At 42.9% G+C, this 13,700-nt stretch overlaps 1 long non-coding RNA gene and 1 other non-coding gene across 2 annotated transcripts; both read left to right on the top strand.

The window, feature by feature from the left end:
* Positions 1-7,655: 7,655 nt before the first annotated feature.
* Positions 7,656-7,762, top strand: LOC125584679. The gene has a single exon (XR_007321589.1). It is a non-coding gene; the product is annotated as a small nucleolar RNA R71 (small nucleolar RNA).
* A 2,160-nt stretch (positions 7,763-9,922) lies between these two features.
* LOC125583705 lies at positions 9,923-11,522 on the top strand. Its single transcript, XR_007320761.1, has 2 exons — positions 9,923-11,129; positions 11,274-11,522. It is a non-coding gene; the product is annotated as an uncharacterized LOC125583705 (long non-coding RNA).
* The last annotated feature ends 2,178 nt before the right edge of the window (positions 11,523-13,700 follow it).

Below are 13,700 nucleotides of genomic sequence, written 5' to 3'. Positions count from 1 at the left end.
ACTTATCCTTCAGCTTTTCTATCGTTCTGTCCTGAGCCTTGTTCCACCTCTGAAGGCGACTAATGTGGTCATGAGCATCACGAAGAGCTCCAGGGGGAAGAACTCCGTCATGTGGCTTGAAGTAGTAGCGCGGAGGTCCATAGATATGCTCAGAGGGGTCTGAAACAGGCGAGTCATGTCGCGTAGGAACACTTCTTCTCCTTGATGGAGCAGCATTAACTGGATCGAGAGGCCCATGTTCTCCAAGAAAGTACTCCTGGGGTATGTTGAAGCTAATAGCTCCAGGTATCTCTAAACTCGTCAGGTTCCGGTTTGGAAGAACCACTTCGACTGGCTTGCCCTGCAAATAGTAGTGGTAGACGTAGTCCTCCCCATACATCCCACTAAAATAGGTAGCAATCCTCAAGTAGGTGCCATCAATGAACTTCGGTCCCACTGCGTCCTTTCCCAAGGAAACATTCAGAAATTGGAGCAGTGGTGTGATCATTCCACCTATCCCCATCTTTGGGCGCGAGTCAGTGGTGGACCACGCCCAGTCTCTGTAGTGCTGGAGACGACCCACAAAGAAACTGACCATCCCGAAGGTAGCATAGATGTCGGTGCTGGGAAGGGGTAAAACTCCAGGTTGGGCGTAGGGACGGATAGCCGGACAGAGCAGTCGCATGTCCTCCTCAGTAACCGTACCAGCTTGCTTCCGTGGGTAGAATGCATGGACTAGCATCCTGTGGAGGTAACGTACGGAGGGGTGTCGGATGTGTGAATTCTTGTCAGCCCCGGTAGTGTGTTTGTTTCCAGTGATCAACTTCCAAAGCTCCGTGGGAAGGTTCTCACACTTGGGTAGGGAGTGGTCTTCTAGGTCTTGGAACCCCATGACTCTCCCAATGTCCTTGAAGTTCATGGTGTATGCTCGTCCATTGACCTTGAAACTGATTTTGCCCCACCCTTGCCTCACATGCGCGGTGTCGTGGTAAGTGACCGCAAGAGAAGATAAGAACTGACAAGTGACATCCTTGTAGAAAGGATATGCCATGGTGAGGAGTTTTGGCATCTTCAAATGTCCTAGCATCTCTTCAATGTCAGAGTCAAGACCCAACTTTTTCAGCAGATCAAGGTCGGCGAACCTGGTTGGAGTCCAAGTGACCTCATTCTTCAAGTGATCATACAGCTCCTCCACAGATGGAGTTTTCGCCCTATCTCGATCAACCGCAACCCCTTTGCCTTTGGACAGCTTGGCTTTCTTCGTAGGTGCCTGCTCATCAGCACTCTCAGTTTCACTTTCCTCATGGATGGGAACTGCTACACTCTTCCCTGCCCTCTTCTCCTGTTCTTTCGATTTCCTTGCAGCCAAAGTCTGCTGTCGAACGGTCTTCTGCGTCCCTGAGCCAGTTGGCTCGCAGGGCAAAGTTTTTCCTCTTAGTGCAAACTCTTGTCTTTCAGCTTCCTGCCTCTCAGCTTCCAACTTTCCCTTTGTCTTCTTAACCATTTTCACCTGAAAAATTAAAAACTTGAAAAGGGATAAGTAGATGGAAGTAAAGAAGGGCAAGACTTTGCAAATGAAATTTGCAAAAGTGAACTTAACAAATGAATTATCAATTTAAACTCAAGTTCAACACAATGCAACGATTTTCACTCTTGTAACACCTTAACGCATCTAGTTCACTCACAGATACACCCAAGTAAGTTCAAATTCGAAAACCCCCAAATCCATGAACCCTAATTTTGCCAAAGTGCAAATTAAACTCAATTTCACCGTTTATTCGACAACCCAACTTGATAGATAAGCTTTCCCTAGTCTATTTCACCACAATCTAGCAAGAAAATGACCAAATTTCGATTTTTAAATCCTAGGGTTCATGGACCTACGAATTTAAATTTTAAAACTCAATACCTTGCTTTGGATGAAAAGAAATGGTGAATGGGTGGTGAGGAATAGGCTACAGGGGCGAAAGCTTGGATTAGAAACAAGAACTACTCGATTTGGGTGAGAATTGAGAAAGTTTTGGGATTTTTGGTGTGGGTGAGTTTGAGAGAGTTTGAGAGTTTGTGAGAGAGGGGAGAGTGATAGAGATGGATTCGCGGGGGCTGGGGGTAGGTTTAAGGTCGTCCGGTTCGGTCTAGGGTGGTTAGGGTCGGTTTACTTGAAGTAAACCGGGGTTTAGAGTCAGAAAACTTACCTGGACCGCTTCGGGAGCGACGTGAGGGTGTCACTGCGAGATGTCACTCCCGAGTCCTTCTCTCGCGTCGTGATTCGACGAAAACGCGAGCGACTCTGGAGTGTCGCTCTCGAACCTCGCTCTGGAGCTGGAGCGACTTCGAGGTGTCGCTCTAGGACGTCGCTCCGAGCCAGTTTTTGAGCTCCGTAACGACGAAAACGCGAGCGACTCTGGAGTGTCGCTCTCGAACCTCGCTCTGGAGCTGGAGCGACTTCATGTGCTCGCTCTGAGAGGTCGCTCCGAGAGCCTTTTTGGAGCACAAAACATCTTTAAGCCGAGCGACCTCGAGCTGTCGCTCCCGTAACGTCGCTCCCAGCTGGAGCGACTTCGAAGTGTCGCTGTGAGAGGTCGCTCCCACGCACGATTTTTTTTTTTTTTTTTTTTAAGATGAAAATGAAAATACCAATGCAATATATACAAGGATACGCATGGGACTTCCTCCCAAGTGAGCTTGTTTTAAGTCTTTAGCTTGACTTTGCCTCTTTTGGATTAGGCCGGGGTAGGGTCAGACAGTGGAGTTGAAACCCCATCTTCCTCTGGTGCAGTAGCCATGTAGAGCTTAACCCTTTGCCCATTGACTGTGAAGTCTCTTCCATCAGTACTCCACAAAACTATTGCTCCATATGGCCTAACCTCTTTGACTTTGAAAGGACCTGACCACCTTGACTTAAGCTTTCCTGGAAATAGCTTCAGCCTAGAGTTGTAGAGAAGAACTTGATCTCCTTCTTTAAACTCTCTCTTCAGGATATTCTTGTCATGGAAAGCTTTAGTCTTCTCCTTGTAGATCCTTGAGTTCTCAAAAGCATCCATTCTTATCTCATCAAGCTCATGTAGCTGAAAAATCCTTTTCTCCTTGGCACTCTTGATGTCAAAGTTCAGCAACTTTATTGCCCATAGTGCCTTGTACTCAAGCTCCACTGGCAGATGGCAAGCTTTCCCATACACTAGGTTGAAAGGTGTGGTGCCCAGTGGTGTCTTGTACGCTGTCCTATAAGCCCAAAGTGCATCATCGAGCTTATTGGACCAATCCTTCCTTGTGATCCCCACAATCTTCTCCAAGATAGACTTGATCTCCCTGTTAGAAATCTCAACTTGGCCACTTGTTTGGGGGTGATAAGGGGTTGCCACCTTGTGCTTCACACCATTCTTCTTGAGAAGTCCCTCAAGCAGTTTGTTAATGAAGTGGGAACCTCCGTCACTGATCACAACTCTTGGGACTCCAAACCTTGGAAAGATGTTGCTCTTGAACATCTTGGTTACAACTCTAGCATCATTGGTGGGGCTTGCAATAGCTTCCACCCATTTGGAGACATAATCGACAGCCACAAGGATGTATTTGTTTCCAAAAGATGATGGAAATGGTCCCATGAAGTCAATACCCCACACATCAAACACTTCAACTTCAAGGATTGGATTCTGAGGCATCTCATTCCTCTTTGTGATGTTTCCTCTTCTTTGGCAAGAATCACACTTTGAGACAAAGTCTTGTGTATCCTTGAACATATGTGGCCACCAGAATCCAGCTTGTAATACTTTCGCAACTGTCTTGAAGGTGGCAAAGTGGCCTCCATAAGATGATCCATGACACTGTGTAAGGATCCCATCAATCTCCTCATTTGCAACCACTCTTCTATAAAGCTGATCCTTGCAGAGAATGTAGAGATAGGGTTCATCCCAGTAGTATCTCTTCACATCCTTGTAGAACTTCTTCTTGGCATAGCCCACAAGATTCAAAGGTTCTCTTCCTGTGGCTAGGTAGTTCACCAAATCAGCATACCAAGGTTCCTTCTCTTCTGTTGCTTTGACTTCTTCCAGCTTCCTACCAGTCTCACAAACTGCTATCACTGCTTCAATAGCCATGATCTGCTCCTCAGGAAGTCCTTCGTCAATAGGAATACCAGACTCTACCCTCAACCTGGACAAATGATCAGCTACACCATTCTCAACTCCGGGCTTGTCTTTAATCTCCATATCAAACTCTTGAAGCAAAAGGATCCACCTCAAAAGCCTGGGTTTTGCATCCTTCTTGGCCAAAAGGTGTCTCAAGGCAGCATGATCTGTGTAGACAATGACTTTAGACCCAACCAAGTAGCTCCTGAATTTCTCAAAGGCAAAAACAATTGCCAGCATCTCCTTCTCTGTTGTGGCATACCGTATCTGAGCATCATTGAGGGTTTGGCTGGCATAGTAGATCACATGGGTTTTGCCATCTTTCTTCTGCCCCAAAACAGCTCCCACAGCATAGTCACTAGCGTCACACATGATCTCAAAAGGGAGATCCCAATCAGGTGGCTGGACAATTGGAGCACTAATGAGTTCACCTTTCAGCTTCTTGAAAGCTTGTAGACATTCCACATCAAAACTGAAGGTGGCTTCCTTGCACAGCAGCCTGGTCAAAGGTCTAGTGATCATGGAGAAGTCCTTGATGAACCTCCTGTAGAACCCAGCATGACCAAGAAAACTCCGGATGTCTTTCACTGTCTTTGGTGGGGGCAAACCAACCATAACATCGATCTTGGCTTTATCCACTTCAATCCCTTCTCTGAAATCTTGTGTCCCAGCACAATCCCTTCCTTGACCATGAAGTGACACTTCTCCCAATTCAGCACAAGGTTGGTGTCTTCACATCTCTGTAGGACCCTGCACAAGTTTGACAAACAAGCAGAAAACGAAGATCCGTAGACAGAGAAATCATCCATAAATACCTCCACAACATCCTCAATCAGATCAGAGAAAATTGACATCATGCACCTTTGAAAGGTGGCTGGAGCATTACATAGACCAAATGGCATCCTTCGATATGCAAAGGTACCATAGGGACATGTGAATGTCGTTTTCTCTTGATCATTGGGGTGTATGGGGATTTGGAAAAATCCTGAGTACCCATCAAGAAAGCAGTAGAATGGGTGATTTGCAAGTCTCTCAAGCATCTGATCAATAAATGGTAATGGGAAATGATCCTTTCTAGATGCGGAGTTTAGTTTTCGGTAATCAATGCACATTCTATGACCTGTGATGGTTCTTGTTGGTATCAATTCATCCTTGTCATTTTTAATCACAGTGATACCACCTTTCTTTGGTACAACATGCACAGGTGATACCCATTTAGAATCTGAGATAGGGTAAATAACACCAGCATCTAAGAGTTTAAGAATCTCTTTCTTTACAACATCCTTCAGGTTAGGGTTTAACCTTCTTTGATGCTCGATAGAAGTCATTGATTCATCCTCAAGATGTATCCTATGCATGCACAAAGAGGGTGATATTCCCTTGATGTCATCCAGTGAGTAACCTATTGCCTTTCTAAATCTTTTAAGCGTTTTCAAAAGTTCAGATAGCTCAGTTTCAGTAAGTTCACTACTCACAATGACAGGATAAGTTTCATTAGGACCAAGGAATGCATACCTTACACCATGGGGTAGAGGTTTAAGCTCCACTTTAGGTGCCTTAAGCTCACTCCAGTCATTCTGCTGGGTGTCATCTTGCTGAGTGGCTGAGACTTCTTGGTGAACCATCTGTGGAAACTCCTCGTACTGATCCTTACTGACAAACCCCTGGTGTGAATCCAGCATCATCCCGTAGGCAGTACTCTCCAGGTTCTCAATCACCACAGCCTCTCTCTCTACAGTCAAAGCATGCTGTAGAGGGTCCTCTAGTGACAACTCTTCAAGGAGTTCATCAGCAAGGGCGTCCATCTCTTCAATGTAGAACACTTGCCCTTGAACTGTTGGCCTCCTCATTACCTCTTTGATGTCAAAATGGAGAATGTGCCCTTTACCCAGATGGAGATCAATCTTGCCTTCTTTCACATTAACAATAGCTCCTGCTGTTGCTAAGAAAGGCCTTCCAAGGATTAAAGGGTCTTGAGCTTCTTCACCCATTTCAAGCACCACAAAGTCTGTAGGGATCTCATAATTTCCAACCATCACTGGGAGGTCCTCTAAGATACCCACAGGGTACTTCACTGAACGATCAGCCAATACCAGAGAAAGTCTACACTTCTTGTACTGAGTGAAGCCGAGCTTCTTAGCAACAGATAGAGGCATCAAGCTGACACTAGCTCCCAAATCGCAGAGACATCTATCAAATACCATAGGTCCAAGAGCACAAGGTAATGTGAAGCATCCTGGATCTTCTAGCTTCTTTGGAATGACAAGCCTCTGAATGATAGCACTGCACTCATGAGTGAGAATCACCATGCCCTCCATCTCTTTCTTCTTTGCAGCTACAACATCTTTCAGGAACTTGCTGTATTGAGGAATCAGCATGAAAGCATCAATAATGGGCATTGTGATCTGGACTTCACTCATTTGCTTTTCAAATAGAGCTTGGTACTTCTCTAGCAGCTGCCTCTTGAATCGACCTGGGAATGGGAGCTTGGGCTCATAGGCAGGAGGAACAAAAGAACTTTCACTGGCAGGAGTGACAACTTCACCATCCTTAACTGTTTTCTTCTCTTCTCCAACCTTTCCTTTTCCTTTGGCTTCCACTATCTTCTCTAAGATCTCGTCATTGATCTTCTCATCAACAATCACCACTTCATCATCTATGTTGATGGCAACCCCCTCACTTTGTTTCTCAGCATCCTTGGTGAGAGTTCTCTGAGGTAACTCCTTACCACTCCTGAGAGTGATAGCTTTCATGGTTTCCTTTGGGTTTTGCTCAGATTTTCCAGGTAGAGAACCTTGTTGGCGATTTTGTTGAGTGTTCATGGCAGCAAACTGGTTCTCCAAAGCTCTGAACTTGTTGTTGAGCTCATTGTAGCTCCCATCAATCTTTGAGTGAAGGTTCTTCAACTCATAGCCAACATGCTTCTCACTTCTTGTTTGAGACTCCAGGATTTGTTTCAGTAGAGCTTCAGTGGTGTTGACCTGAGGAGTTGAGGTAGAGGGATTAGATTGCTGTTGGGAAGAATGGTTGCCCTTGTTGTTGAAACCAGGAGGAGGGTTTTGCTGAGGTTGATAGCTGCCTTGCTGATTATTCCGAGGCTGATAACCACTCTGTTGGTTGTTGGAATAGGATTTCTGTTGGTAGTTGTTGTACTGAAAGTTGGGCTCTTTCTTGTACCAGCTACCATTGTTGTTGATGAAACACAGCTCTTCCTGACCTTCCAAACCCTCAACTTCATGGACAACAACTGGTGTCTCTTGGCTTGGGTTGCCAACAAAGTGCAGCTGCTCTTGGGTAGCTTTGTCAGCAATGAGGATGTCTATCTTATCTTGTAGAGCCTTCAACTCCTTCCTCGTCTGCTTATCATCTGTTCTACTACCTCTGTCGTGGTCTCCACTGTAGACTGCATCACTTTTAACCATGTTGTCAACCAGCTCCTCTGCATCCTCCTCAGTTCTCCCCAAGAAGAACCCATTGCTAGCTGTATCCAGTCTGGCCCTGTACTTAGGAAGAGCACCACGGTAGAATGTGCTCAGCAAACTCTCCTTAGAGAAACCATGGTGTGGGCATTGAGCTTGGTAGCCCTTGAATCTCTCCCAGGCTTCACTGAATCCTTCCAAGCCCTTCTGTTGAAAGCTGGAAATCTCATTTCTCAGCTTAGCAGTTCTTGAAGTAGAGAAGAACTTCTCCAAGAATGCTCTCTTGCAATCATCCCAAGTGGTGATAGAGTCGCTGGGTAGAGACTTCTCCCACTGACGTGCCTTATCCCCCAAAGAGAAAGGGAATAGCTTGAGCTTTAAGGCGTCTTCGGACACACCATTGGTTTTTGACAACCCACAGTAGCTGTCGAACCTGTCCAAGTGATCAAATGGATCCTCTAGAGCCAAGCCATGATACTTGTTGTTCTCGATCACGTTGAGGAGTCCTGATTTGATCTCAAAGTTGTTGGCTGCCACAGCGGGTGCTCGGATTCCCAATCTATGACCATGAATGTTGGGGCGATCGTAAGTGCCAATGGGTCGAGCTGCTCGCTGTTGGTTAGCTGGAGCATTGTTATTAGCGCCATTGACGCCTGCATCATGCTGATGAACGTCTCCCATATCAGTGTTCAGTCTTTGCAGTTGAGCCTGTTGCTCTTCTTCTCTTTTCTTTCTAGCACACTCTCTCTCTAAAGCTCTGATGTCTGCAGCTCGTGGAACTAGGTTTGATAGACCGTTGCTCCGCAAGTTCATACACCTGTAGAATAAGAGGAGGTGAAAAAGAGTCAGTAACAAAAGAAAATAAAAATGACTTAGTCTCAAGCAATTGACTAAATCTCAATGTTTAAATCTACTCAGAATTTGGCAACGACGCCAATTTGATGTTAGGAGTTTTCAAGGCTCCTGAGACAAATGTTGTAGTATAAATGATTGTCGAACCAGTTCTGAGAGATAAGAAAGCACCGAGAATGCAAGTAATCACTTAATCTAAGTGCAACCAATGGTTTTTAAAAGGGTTTTTAAACTACAACTAACTAAAAGGAATAACTAAACGATACTTTCTTAACTATGGGAAAAGAGAACTCATGGGTATAGGGATTAGACCTCGGGTGATCAAGTTTCGAACTAAGGATGGCAAACGATCAATCAAACTATCAACCTTAAGCTTAGACACAATCCTAAACAAACTCTATGTCTAGATGAATGTTCATTTACTAACACAATCCAAGCATCAAATGTCTTTGGTTGAATAATATGAAAGTAATCATAACTAGCAAGTCCAATGGCTATCTTAGCACCTCTAACAACAAATGTCTTTGGCAAAGTATGCTAAAAGCTAGGAAGTCTCGGGCATTTCCTCGAACACCTTTCGGGTGAGAAATGCCTAAGGATCAACAACTGAGTGGCCAACTCAGAAGATGCATTAGGTTCACTCTGCTAGCAAGGAAATATGAATGATCTACACTAAAACATAATAGCTCTAACCTAATCACCCTTAATCTCCCTAACCCATGAATTCAAAGGGGGATTACTCACTAATCTCCATGATTCCTCTTAAACCCATGTTGGATTTCAGATTAATCATGTAGAGAAACACAAAGAAAATAGATATCAGAACACAGAATTTCAATAACAAAACTGATCAATTGATTCAAGAGATGACTTTCCAAAGGTTTTTGGTGGTTTTTCCTAAGAACAAAGATAGATCCCCTCCTGGTGGCTTACAGAGTATTAAAACATAGGTTTAGAAAATAAAAACGTGCATCATGAAATGACCAAAAGGCCCTTGAGAAATCATAAGTTCGAGCAGAAATAAGACGCGGAGCGACCTCCGCTCGTCGCTCCGAGTAGTCGCTCTGTGCTTCGGGAGCGACCTCGCTGTGTCGCTGCGAGAGGTCGCTCCGGACTCGTTCTCGTATTTTCGAGTGATGCAAACGCGAACGACCTCCGCTCGTCGCTCCGAGTAGTCGCTCCGTGCTTCGGGAGCGACCTCGCTGTGTCGCTGCGAGAGGTCGCTCCGGACTCGTTCTCGCGTTTCCGAGTGATGAAAACGCGAGCGACCTCCGCTCGTCGCTCCGAGTAGTCGCTCCGTGCTTCGGGAGCGACCTCGCTGTGTCGCTGCGAGAGGTCGCTCCAGACTCGTTCTCGCGTTTCCGAGTGATGAAAACGCGAGCGACCTCCGCTCGTCGCTCCGTGCTTCGGGAGCGACCTCGCTGTGTCGCTGCGAGAGGTCGCTCCGGACTCGTTCTCGCGTCTCCGGGTGATCAAAACGCGAGCGACTCTTCCCTGTCGCTCTGGTAAGGTCGCTCTGATAGGGAGATCAGAGTGACTTGACGGAATCGCTCCGGTAAGGTGCTCGCCCAATAATCACTTTAAACACTTCTTTGGGACTCCAATTGCACCCAAATGTCTCCAAGAACTCCATGTGGTACTCCAATACCTGATAAGGACTCATGTATGCAAAATACAACCTAAACATGACTAAATCCTAATCTATATGATCAAAATGCACATGGGTGAATGGATAAAACATTAGAAATATGCAAGATATCACTAAACAGGCCCAACTATACAATCCCAACTGCCGTAACTTATTTTATATATATAAGAATTACATAAATGAAAATTCTCGTCTGTGGCTTACATTTTATTTTCTGTAACTTACTTTACAGAAAATAAATGGTTTTGCAATTTACATTTTGGCTCAATAAAAGAACTGTGAGGGTCCGCGAAAAATGGAATTAAAGCGAAGGGGAAGAGGTTATAGCATATCAATCTATCCTATACTGAAAGGGATATACGAGGAGTAGTGAGGCTGTCCACGTCCTCAATTAAATCAACCAATGAGGAGTTTCTGTTTTGCCACTTCAGAACAACTTTGTCTAAAGAAACTGGGCCTCGGTGTGGTTTTCCAAAGAATTATCATGGCCACGTCGAGCCCGACAATTCCAATTCATCTTCAATTTCTCTTCTAGATTCTCTGTAATCGACTCTTTCACTCTATCTTCCATCTCTGTAACCCCTATTAATCAATGACGTTTTTTATTTCTTCTGGCTGGTTTCGTTCCAACTTCCGTTCATCATCCTCCTATATTAATCAATCACTACAATCTTTCATGGTGAATGGGATAAGACGAAGCTTTTGTTTTATTTTCTTATCTTTCTAGATCAGTTTTTTTTGGTCTGTATAAAACTTTCGATCTATAATAGATCGAATCTTATGTTCACTTAGGCGATTCCTCTTTTCGCGTTGGCAATTTTGTAGTGTTAATCAACGACAATCGAAACTGTTATTTATGGTTTCTCTTCTTCTTCGATTGGGTTTGATATAAATAAAGTTCAGTTTTTCTCTGTTTATTCACTTTATCTTCTTTTCGATTGAGTTCAACGATCGTGGCTTGGGTAATTTTGCATCCGTTTTAGACGCAATCCTTTAGGGGGCGTTCTCAAGATCTTCTTCACATAGTATCGAAGACGCGGATGTGCTCCAACTGGTTGCTGATGAAGATTGAAGAAGATGAAGGAGGGAGACCGAGGAGAATCTAAGGTTTGTTGATTTCATATCGAGACTGACGTAAATCTTTTCATATTCCAAAGGATTCAGAAAATCCATCCGAGAAAGAGCATCTTGATAATTATGATTTTGGATGTTCTCAATGTCACTCATAAACTCTTTTTTTCTTTCTCACAGGTAATCATCACTTCGTAAACCCATGATCAAGGTTCCTCCTTCGGCTTCATTTATTTGTGTACCATCTACAGTGCCAAGTTTGTTATTTTTTATTGAACAGAGAATTTGGGAGAGGTTGGTAATATTGCTCATCTCGTTGCTCTTTTTGGTCCTATACATAAAAAAAGTTGTGTGCTTTATGGATCAAAAATCCTTTTTTCCTTAACTTGTATTATTAATTGTTAATGGCATTTAGTATATTTGAAAGTAGTTCCAATGACATTTTAAGTAATATTTCAAGTAACTGTAGGGGCAAAAAAATAAGGATGATTCATTTTGTGTGTTAAACTTGTGGTTAAACTTATACGTATTTTATGTTTAGTAGAGTGTTATTTAAGAAAATCAGTGGTGCCAATAAGTGAATTATATTCTATTTAGACATTTAAACTCAAGCCAAAAGTGTAAATACGTTTTTTAGAAAAGATTTTCAAATTATAGAAACTCAAAGCAAAATTTGTTTTACCTCTTAGCCCAAAGAAGATTAAGTATGATTAATAGTGTGATTATAAATAATTATACATATTTAGAATATTGTGGTAACATATATAATACAAATGTTAGTGTAGAGGCATGTAGATGTAGTTGTAAACCATCTTTTATATTAATCAAAGTGTCATGCTTTCCTTTTTCTGCAGTGAGAACCACCGCAATATTTCAAAGTAAGAAAAAACTGCTATAACATGTACTGTCATAACCATAACCATGGTGTTTCTGTTAACAGTAACTTATGTCCAATGCGTCTTGGAACACGATCTGACTCAGCATCTAGAGCACATGTTTCTTCATCTATCAGAACCACTTTAAGATCTTTAACAGTTGTTCTCCATATAACAATTGAACTCCTTTTTCACCTATCATTGTATTAATATGCTTGCAACATTTAATACATATTCTTGTGTAGTATTGATTACGCGTTTAAGCACACACCAATTAACCTAATGTGCCAACAATACCACAATCGAATGGTATGTCATTGTAGCATTTTAGGATCGAATCCACAGAGAACTAGAGACTTGTAACACCAAGAATACACAAACCTTCCTAATCTAAGCAAACAAGAAGATAGATGATTTGTAACAAACTAATATCCTAGAAATATAAACAAGTGAATCCATGGGCTAAGGGAATTGACTTCAAGTAACTAAGATCCAATCTAGGTGACAAGCTTTCAATCAAAGTAATCTCTTAAGTCTAAACACAATTTTAGACAAGTCCTATGTCTAGGTAAATGTCCATTTGCTTAGAAATCATTAAACATCAAATGTCTTTGGCTTAATTCAATCAAGCAATCTTTAAGTTCAAGTTTAATAACTATCTAGCAATTTTAACATCAAGTGTCCTTGGCTAATTTCACTAGAGCTTAGTTGAGTTGATTCAAACACTTCATCTAATCATGTCTGATGAGAAGTGTTTAGAAATCAGGTTTAGAGTGATCAAGACTAAACAAGCATTAAAAATACTCAACAAGCAAGTTCATACAAGGATCTAATACAATAACACCATAGATCTTCACTAAGTTACTCTAATCTCCCTAACCCATGAATTCTTAAGGAAACTACTCACTAATCTCCATGAAAACACTTAATCTCATAATAGATTGAAGCATATTCAAGTAGATACAACAGAGAATAAAGATAAACAAGGATTAAACAAGCAAATTCAAGAGAATAAGAAGAAAAGAAACTAAAGATTCAAGCTTTCTCTCTCAAGAGTTCTTGTGTTCTTCAAAAAAATAGATAGATCCCCCATTATTGTCTGAAAAGTAGTCATATATTACTAAAACTCGAGCTGGGGTTGACCCATAAAAACAGATATTTTTCTCCGTAGTGACCATAAAAGGTCGCTACAAGAGGTCACTACGCCTGTAGCGACCAGGAATGCCCGCTACAGGTGGCCGCTAGGACACTTAGACGATTTTTTCGCATTCTTGAACTCATAGCGACCTCATTATGCCGCTACGGAAGACCGCTACAGAAAGCGCTTCAACTATAGCGGTCTCTCTAACCCGTTACATACTCCCGCTAAGGTACTTAGGCGCCTCAGCTCTATCTTCTGTAGCGACCATCGTTTGCCGCTACGCCTGGCCGCTAGGAATGTCATACTGATATGTGTCTAGTATTTTGATCATAAATCCCTCAATACAGCTCCAAACGACTTGAAACCACCTCCATTGTAAAGCTAACTCAAATTCCAGTGTCTCCACAAATATTGAGCTTCAGAAGAGATCTTTAAGGCCTTCATCCGTGTTCATCTTTCACTCTTTGGACTCAAAATCCCTCCAATGGTCCTCTAACTCATCCATGTTGCTCTCCAACACCTGATATGTACAAATGCAATGATATGCAACCTAAATGTGCCTAGATGATACTCTAAATGACCAAACCATGC

This window comes from Brassica napus, chromosome C3 (genome assembly GCF_020379485.1).
Source record: "Brassica napus cultivar Da-Ae chromosome C3, Da-Ae, whole genome shotgun sequence".
Taxonomy (NCBI): domain Eukaryota; kingdom Viridiplantae; phylum Streptophyta; class Magnoliopsida; order Brassicales; family Brassicaceae; genus Brassica; species Brassica napus.
The sequence above is the reverse complement of the archived record's forward strand: the minus strand, read 5'-3'. Positions and strand labels throughout refer to the sequence as shown.